Source organism: Carica papaya, chromosome 6, assembly GCF_054855325.1.
Source record: "Carica papaya isolate Zhongbai chromosome 6, ASM5485532v1, whole genome shotgun sequence".
NCBI lineage: Eukaryota > Viridiplantae > Streptophyta > Magnoliopsida > Brassicales > Caricaceae > Carica > Carica papaya.
The window spans coordinates 25,512,674-25,522,319 of record NC_142314.1 but is presented as its reverse complement, the minus strand read 5'-3'; the positions used below and the strand labels follow the sequence as shown (position 1 = coordinate 25,522,319).

Genomic DNA, 9,646 nt, shown 5'->3' with positions numbered 1-9,646 from the left:
ACAGGCGCTGTACACTGTGTACACCTTGTCTGCTCATCAAGCCTACACATATAGGTCCCGTGCGCCTCGGGCTTGTGCACAGTAGGCCTGTACACACGGCACTCAACGTTCCTAGGCCCTGCGCGCGAGGTAGTAGGCCTATGCGTTTGCCGGCTAGCCTGCAGTGCATCGGCTGGAGCACTGGTACCTCGGGCAGTGCGTCGCTGCTGCCTTGCGCAGTGTGCTACCATCACTAGCAGAGGAGGTGGTCCTCCCTCGTTTTTTATGCTGAACATCTCTTTCTCCTCTCTCTTCCCTGGATTTTGCCACTTGGCACAAATCCAACGGTTATAAAATTCTATAAATTGCCCTTCCCCTTCCCTTCCTCTCCACATTTCTATTTCTTCCATTTTTTAAAGCTTTAGAGTGAGAGAGATAGTAATTTAGTGAGAGAAGAAAGGAAATAAAGGAGAACCGTAAAGAAGAAATCATCAAAGTTTCGGTAAGGAATCTAACATTACTTTCCACGTCTTAAGGAATATTTTTAGATAAGTGAATTTAATATGATTGTTAATTTGCCTGTTTTATATATCTTTGTGATCAAATGAATCGAATTTTTATGATTTTCAAGTATGCTATGTGAATTGCAGACACTTGATGAATTTGTATGTAATAAATATAATATGTAATCAGTAATAATCAAAGTAAAAAGAAATGAAAAAGAAAAAAGTGGAATGAAGCCTGTATGGTTCGAAGTGTATTTCTGTTGACATGTGTATTACATCAAGTGTCTTGTTAGGATTTTTATCTATGAGGGGTATCTATTTCCTTTACCCTTTAGGGTATTTATTTCTCCCTCCCCTATTTGTTCTGGAAAGATGTAAGAGCATTGCTCCTAGTGGATGACGGCTTATGAGAGTGGTGTTGCACTATCTGTAGGGATTACCCATGGCTAAGTAATGTTGTGAATATAGATATTTGTTAGGGCCATTATGGTTGGTATGACTGTTGTCATAGATTGTACCATGGTTTGACTAGTCAAAAATGGGCATGAGCAAATTGATGTATTTGTATCTGATCTGATCATTCCACTTGGGTAATTGGAAATCTGTATCTGCCCTCAGAGATGAAAGTTGTAACGACTTCGCAAAGTATAATATGAAAATCTGTGCATTTCATGAGTTATTTAATTTTCTCTATTATCTGGCATGATAAATGTTTAATTTTCTGTGCTAACGTATCATTTTCTTAACAAATAAATAATTTTTTATAATGTAAGATAGGTAAACGAGGAAATTAAACGGTAAGATAAAATAATTAACTTTTAAAATCTTACGATGTTAATTTAATACTGTTTTTTTTACTGAGTATATGAAACTCACTCTTTCCATGCCCTCCTAGATGAGAAAGAAAATGAGGAACCGTAGGCAGGCCTACCCTCGAAAGTCTATGAGGATCCTGTGGATCCACAAGTCTGAGTGCATGATTGTTTCCGCACTCTGATGAATCCAATAGGATAGTGAAAGAAGTGACCTTTATGTTTTATATTTTGTAGTCATTTTTGGTGTAACACCCAATTATTATTATTTATTTTATTTTTATGTTATTTTATTATTTCTTTATAAATATAAATATGTGTTAATTGAATTGAATTTATTTTATTTTATTTTAATTTGATTAAATGAAAATAATAGTAATAATAATAATAAAAATGGTGAAAAAATAATTGAGAGTTTAATTGAAAAGGGCGAAAATTTGGGTTTTGAGAATATTTTTGAAAGAAAAATCAAAAAATGGGGGTCAAAATGTAATTTAAAAAAGTTACACCACGTCAGCTGCCCGGTCAGCAGCCCCGACCAACCAGGATGTGCCAGGTGGCAGAGACACTGACGCGAGAGGGAGCCACGTGGGCGATCTGCGTGCGCGCGATTGAATGGCTGAGATCTGTTTCCGCGCGCACAGACGGCCCAGATTGCATCGCGCACGGACGGTCCAGATTGAATTGCGCACGGATGGCCCAGATTGAATTGCAATGAACAGTCCAGATTCACTCTCTATTTAATCGCGATCGGACAGTCCAGATTAAATGCGGTGGACGGCCCAGATCAAAAGCGGATGGGTATAAAAAACCCCATCTGCACCCAAACCCTAACCCTAGCCGCCAGAGCCCCTCACCGGAGAAGACAGCCCAGCTGCCGGGGAGCCGACTGCCGCCACCCGCCGCCGCACCGGAGTAATTTTCAGCCACCAAACGAGGTAAAAATTCTATCCTTTGCTTAGAATTTGATTCCAAACCCACCTATGGCCAAATCAGAGTGAAAGAATTGGCCAATTGGCCGAAAAACGCCGCCGAAGCTCAGGGACGCCGCCGCGAAGTGTTTTGATTTTCACTTCCGATGAGGCCCTTCCTGATTCTCCTTCGATGTGATTTTTTCACCGTTGTGATCGCCATTTCCTCCTTTACAGGTTGACCGGAGTAAAACACCTAACCGCAATATGAGTCGGAAGAGCCGCCGCATCGGAGAGCCCCACCGTCGGTGAGTTTTAATTTTTTATGTTTTTTCGGCCCAGGCCCTAAGTGTGCTTTCTCACAGGAATCGATGCAAGTTTTGCTGAATTCGGCCAAAAATGGCTAAAAACAACCAACCCTAGGCGGATTGCCGCCGCGAGCGGCGGCGCCGACGTCGGACCACGACTGAGCCGCTGTGCTGAAATTTCAAAATTGGTCGAGTAGGCCTTGGGTCTGATTTTTGGGTTATTTGGGACATGTATAAGTGCCGTAAGCGCGTTTCAGCTCCCGAGAAAAAATTCAAGAAAACTAGGGATCGCCTGTGGGCGCAATAACAATTTAGTTTTTGAGGTCGAATCAAGTAAAGATCCCTCACACTATTTCCTATCATGGAATTGAAGTTCAAATAAATAATAATACGATCTTTTGTACAAATTAAATGGATGTGCTTGATTAATTACGGATTGCTAATGAAGCCAAAATCGGACATCATTTTCTGTCAATTAGTGTTGGTTTATTGTACAGTCTAAAAGCATGATGATATCTGGTTAATATATTGTATGGTTTAAATGCATGTATCACTGTCTTACTTGACTACTGTGTGATTTTGGGATTTAAGATATGATTGTATTACCGGGTGCATGTTCATTGTTTATGTGATTATGTTTGATTTGGTAACGGAGACTAAGGACAAACTGGAATGGGGTGTAATCTGATAAATGGATATGATGACAGCCTCACTAGATATCCTGAGAGATGATGGACGGACCGGGTTCATAGGGAACCCTACCGTGAACGTTGTCTCATACCGGACGGAGTATAGAGACTTGGTCATTTGGTGCTCATGCCGGACGGGGTATGGGGACGACCCGCTTCACCCTCATACCGGACGGGGTATTGAGGTTTAATGTCTTGGCGCTCATACCGTACGAGGTATGAAGATGGCCCTGGAATCAAGATTGTTAAGGGAAATGATTCACGTGTAGTGGGGACACCCCTTTGGATCCCCATGGATACTAGTAGGCTGGTGAAACGAAAAACGGTGATAATTAGTTATTGTTAATGAATACGAATTTATGATATGTTCTATGTTACTGATTATACATGAAATTGTGATCTGTATGATATTATTTCTTCTATAATTTTTTTCCATAAATTTTTCAATGGTAAGAAAAATGGTAAATGATTTTATTTTAAATAAATGTATTGGTTTAAATCTATTGTTTCATTAGTTGTTTTGATTTTCTACCAACCTTTGCTTCTGTGACGGTGATATAGTGTGATGTCCTTACTGAACTAGTGTAGCTCATTCCTTATTTAACCATTTCATATCAGGAGGATCTAGTTCCCGAGCCCAATCCACAAGAAGACTGCAAGTAGATGCTAGATGCTTTATAGTTTACTTTATTATTCTCATTTCTAGTATTTTTTTCAGAGAACTTATTATGTGATGTTATTTAGTACTTTTAAGTCATTGTGTAAGGGATGTTAACCTTAATCTTTTATTTTACTTCCGCACTCAGATTATTATATGTATTTCCTTTTGAATTTTCGGGGCCGTTACATCTGGCCTTAGTTTATGTATGAATTTGGTACTTATATATATTTGTAAGGAATTTGTTATGATTTGATTTCGTTGCATAAATTTTATCATGCACTCGTTATTCTGAATCTGTATCTGACACCCATTTGCCTTAATTAGCACTTTAGATATCACAACTTAGGTGAATGCTGTGTAAATTTATTTATTTCAATGTGTATATGCACATACCAATATTAAAATTCAAAATTAAAATCAAATTTAAACTGAATTAGAAAGAAAATCAATTACAAAATGACCAAAAATACCCTTCAAAAAACTATTTTTTTTGTTAAAAACTAATCGTTGACCGGTCAACCAGTTGACTTGGTCATGTCAACACCCGTCGGGTCTGCGCCGGGTTGGGTTGTGGCAAGGTTGGTCCAGCTTAAACACTCCTGGGTTTTGGGCTAGCGGAATGGGCCTCACCTTTTTTTCCTTCTTTTATTCTTTTTCTTTCTTTTGTTTCTTTTCATTTTTTCTTGTGGACCAAGCCCACATTGAGTAAATTAAAACCCAAAAGAAAAGAAACCCAATAAGCCTAAAACCATTTTTTTCTCTCTCTTTTTTCCTCATGCAGCCTGTAACGGCTGCTTCTTAATTTGCTATAGTAACGACTAGAAATTTCCTGTTGTTACACACAAGATTCGGCAGTCGAAACGGCTGCCGAACAGTTGTGTAATCGTCGGGCTTTCTTCCTCATGCAGTGGCGGTCGGCCACTACTTTTCCTTTCTTGTTTTTCTACTTTATATATATATATATACTTCCTTAATATACATATATAATACTTAACTTCTGAATATATATACATATATATATATTTAATTTGCTGTATATATACATATATATATTTATTTTGCATATATTTCTGCATATATATATATATGAATTCAGCTAACAAAAAAAATCCAAAATCCAAAATTTTGAATTCAAAATCCAAAATTACAAAAAAAAAAAATACTTTCTTAAAAATCCAATACGAGAAACACTCATACCAATTATTGGAATGAAAAATTCTTTTCAAATCCATAGGTATGTAAAACTAAACATACAATATCGTACAAAATTAATAAAAAATATAAGCAGAAACATACCTGAATCTATCGCAGAAGAATTATTCGCATCCGACGGTAGAATTTTTCTAATCAACATGTCAACCTTGAAACTAGTTTTTTCTGGTGACGGAATTTCAAAAAAATAAAATGATAACTTTGTGATTCGGTGATCATAACTTCCTTTTATATCGATAAACTTTTGTAATTTCTATTTCGCCCATCATAAAATGAGAATATTATAAAAATAATATCTGCACATTACAAGTTTATACTTAAACTCAATGCATTAAACTTCAATATTATTTAACCATATTTGATTATTTTTAAACGAGTCCATTAAATTGATATCCTGATACGCATACCAAGTCCCACATTGAGCCCACACGTTAGAAAAAAATCCAACAGATCAATTCCGCAGGGAATTGAGGATTGCTTTTTCTTGTTTGTGACATGTTTGAATATAATTAAAATAAGGGACTTTCCTCTTTTGAATGGAATAGATGACAAAGATTATTTAAACTAAACGAGTTTAGACTTAAGAAAATAAAATTGTTAAATTAAATTATAACTTAATCAATTATGTAAGCATTCCCAGTTGGCAAATTAGCTGCACTCTAATCATGCAATTGATCATTAATACAAAAATCAATATTATTAAAATGCATCAAATCAATTCTAGTTGTCAGAAATGTCCTTTAATATACATATATGTACATATATAATACTTAACTTTTGAATATATACACATATATTTTTAATTTGCTATATATATATCTCTAATATTCATATATATATATTTCTAATCTTTATATATATATATATATACATATATACATGTATATATTTATTTTGCATATATTTCTGCATATATATATATGTATGAATTTAGTTAACAAAAAAAATCCAAAATCCAAAATTTTGAATTCAAAATCCAAAATTACAAAACAAAAAAAAAAACTTTCTTAAAAATCCAATACGAGAAACACTCTGATACCAATTATTGAAAATTGAAAAATTCTTTTCAAATCTATAGATATGTAAAATTAAACACACAATTTCGTACTGAATTAATGAGAAATATAAGCAGAAGCAGACCTGGATCTATCGTAGAAGAATTATTCACGTCCGACGGTAGAATCTTTCGAATTAACATGACACCTTGAAACTAGTTTTTTATGGTGACAGATTTCAGAAAAATAAAATGGTAATTTTGTGATTCGGTGACTATAACTTTCTTTTATATCGACAAACTTTTACAATTTCTATTTCGCCCATCATAAAATGAGAATATTATAAAAATGATATATGCACATTACAAGTTCATACTTAAACCCGATGCATTAAGGTTCAATATTGTTTAACCATATTTGATTACTTTTAAATAAGTCTATTAAATTGATAGCCTGATACGTATACCAAGTCCCACATTGAGCCCACATATTAGAAAAAAAATCCAACAGATTGATTTCGCAGGGAACTGAGGATTACTTTTTCTTGTTTGTGACCTGTTTGAACATAATTAAAATAAGGGACTTTTCTCTTTTGAATGGAATAGATGACAAAGATTATTTAAACTAAACGAGTTTAGACTTAAAAAAAATAAAATCGTTGGATTAAATTATAACTTAGTTAATTATGTAAGCATTCCCAATTGGCAAATTAGCCACACTCCAATCATACAATTGATCACTAATACAAAAATCAATATTATCAAAATGCATCAAATCAATTCTAGTTGTCAGAAATGTCCTGATAACTAATCCTTCCTTAATTTTAAACCAGTCAAGAAACGTTCACTAACTGATTCTCATTGATCAAACAACCTCAGGAGAATCCCTGAAATTTAGTTTGTCAACGACATTAGAATTAGAAGGACCTGATTCAGGTTTCTAGATTCATCTGCATGAATCGGTCAACCAGGTTGTTTGTTCCCTTAATCTAAAACTAATCGCCACTAATTTTGTCTCGACTCAAACAATTACAGGTTTGAGCCGCCTAGGATGGTCGTATGTTATTGTGTCACACGTCCAATGGTCTCTGTTCAAATGATTAACAACAGTAAATATGTATATGTGCAGAGAAATAAACTAATACTTGTATTTAGATAAAATTAAACTCAACTCAGTTCAATCTCACAATATAGATTGGAATTTCACTAAATCAATCAACTGAAAAAGTAAAAGTGTCTAGCCACTCATGATTGTTACAACCCAAAGTTTCTTTTTAATTAAGTGGAAAAAGGAAGAAGAAAAGTGCAGAAAAGTTACAGACATTGCAATATGTGGCACAAGGAAAAAGATGTCTTCTTTTTTTTTTCCCAATGGCTTCTTTTATAGCCAAAAGGTTACAGTTTCCTTTTAAGATTCTTCCTAATGGTTTCAGCATTTAGCTTACTTTCCAAAATCATCTTCCCCTTGATTTTTTGTTGCATATCCCGGTTGTGGCGGGATTCTCTCTTTTGAATCTCAAGAGTGTGCCCTTTTTTTTTAAGTCAGCAGTTGCATATGTTCTAAGCCTTAGTCAAGGTTTGGTCGGGTGTGAATTAGGCCTACTTCCTATTGCCTTAGTGTTAGTTGTGCCGAAGGATAAGTTATACCTCTTCATTTTGTTGAGATATAACCCTTGGTCGAGGCTTACTTGAACAAATCCACAAGTTGTAATTCCTCTGATGCCTTAGCCTTTCCCGAGGCATGAGAGAATGGAAACCACAGTCTGCTGCTTCTTGCTAGGCCTAAGCCTTAGGCAAGGCTTATTCTTAGTTTGAAAGCTTCTCCATGAATTTTATCCCTCTTTATGATGCTTTCTTTGATTTTGCTCTCATCTCTTGTCCTGCATCAAAATGAATAGAATAACTCAAATCAGATAGCGATTATTCCAATTAAACTAAAAAATGGACAATAAAGATGATGTTTTTGCACATTATCAATGTCCCCCCACACTTATCTTGTGCTTGCCCTCAAGCACTTCATAATGCAAATCATTAATTTTCATACAACTATTTAACCAACATCTAAACACAACATGAGAGTTTTGTAAAATTTTTCAGCACTAAAGTTTTTAATTGAGAGAAACAGCTAATACTGAGCAGAACAGCCACCAAACCTATCTAGAAATAAGAATTTCATACAATTGGTTCATACTAAAAATAATAAATTTATTTGTGACTAACTTGAGCACTTTTGCTTTCTTGAATCATTATCAACTTTTTGACGTGAGGGTGAACATTTGTGACGAATGCACCCAGTTACTCAGCTGCTCACAGGTTCAAGTGGCTACTAGCATTACTCATGGTCGTTCGGCTTGAATTGTCACCAATATTTTGATACGAAGGTAAACATTTGTGATAAATGCACTCAGTTACTCAAATGGTCACATATTCAGATGACTAGGAATAGATTATTTATGCTCACTTTTCTTTCTCCTTTTCTTTAACAAATACTAGACACCATGAGTAAGTCTAGCATGTCAAGTTTATGGTATTGTACATATCAGCGCATCTCTAAATCTGAAGGCATGTTTCTTGGACTTCTTTGTCCTACTCTTGTTTGACCTAGTCTATAAATAACCACATAATGAGCTACAATGCCTAATAAGTAAAATTTGACTCTCACACCAATAAATAGAAAGGTTTACAACCAAATTAGAGGACACATGCATTTATTCAGCCAAGAGTTCTGTTCGTCCCCCCTCCCCCCCACCTCTGATTTTTCAATATATCTCTTTCCCTGACCCTCAGCTCTCCAATTCCTGCCCATTTGTATTACAATCTATCAAAAAAACATTCCTTGCCCCCTTTTTATTTTTTTTCAAATCTCATATTCAAACTTGCTACAAATCTCCCCTTCTTCATCCCATTTTTCAAACATCTGCAGCTTCCCCCCATTTTCCACACTTTTTAGACTCTTTACTTCTCCCTCTATTTAATCTCACTTTCCAATACTGTCTCCTCTTATCTTGGTATTTCCTCACCTTCCCAAATATCCCTACAGCCCTCTGTTTTAACTCAGACTTCCTAGTCCCTCTATAAAAACTTGTCTCACTCTGCAACAACCTATGCCTTCTGCATTTTTACTCACTTTCCCAGTCACCAATTATGGTGCTCTCAGCTAACTCAACACACTCATGCGCATACTTCCAACATTCAATTCATACACCACACTCAAATGTTCACAAACCCATCAAAACATGTAAAGTGAAATAAAGATTCAAATAATGGTTTATGGGGCATCAACCCCTCGACCCTATGCAGAAGGGCTAAAGTCATTCACATAATCGCTCTTCATAAGATCTAGCCAATATTCACATCAATCACACAATATAAATTTTTAAAAATCCCACAACGATCCCGAAGGACCCCATTTTGATTATAAATATTTGATATCTCATGAAATATTTAAAATCAACCATACATAATAAAACCAAGCATGCCAAACTATTAGGGCTTCTGCCCCTTGACCCTATGTAGAAGGGCCATAGTATAATGTCATTTACTTCTCCAATGGAAAACACAGCAATTCGCACAT

General features: G+C 35.4%; 1 long non-coding RNA gene across 1 annotated transcript; it reads right to left on the bottom strand.

The window, feature by feature from the left end:
* Positions 1 to 7,202: 7,202 nt before the first annotated feature.
* On the bottom strand, positions 7,203 to 8,933 carry LOC148253450 (uncharacterized). The gene is made up of 2 exons (XR_015812831.1): positions 8,293 to 8,933; positions 7,203 to 7,952 (listed from the first exon to the last, which is right to left on the bottom strand). It is a non-coding gene; the product is annotated as an uncharacterized LOC148253450 (long non-coding RNA).
* Positions 8,934 to 9,646: the final 713 nt, after the last annotated feature.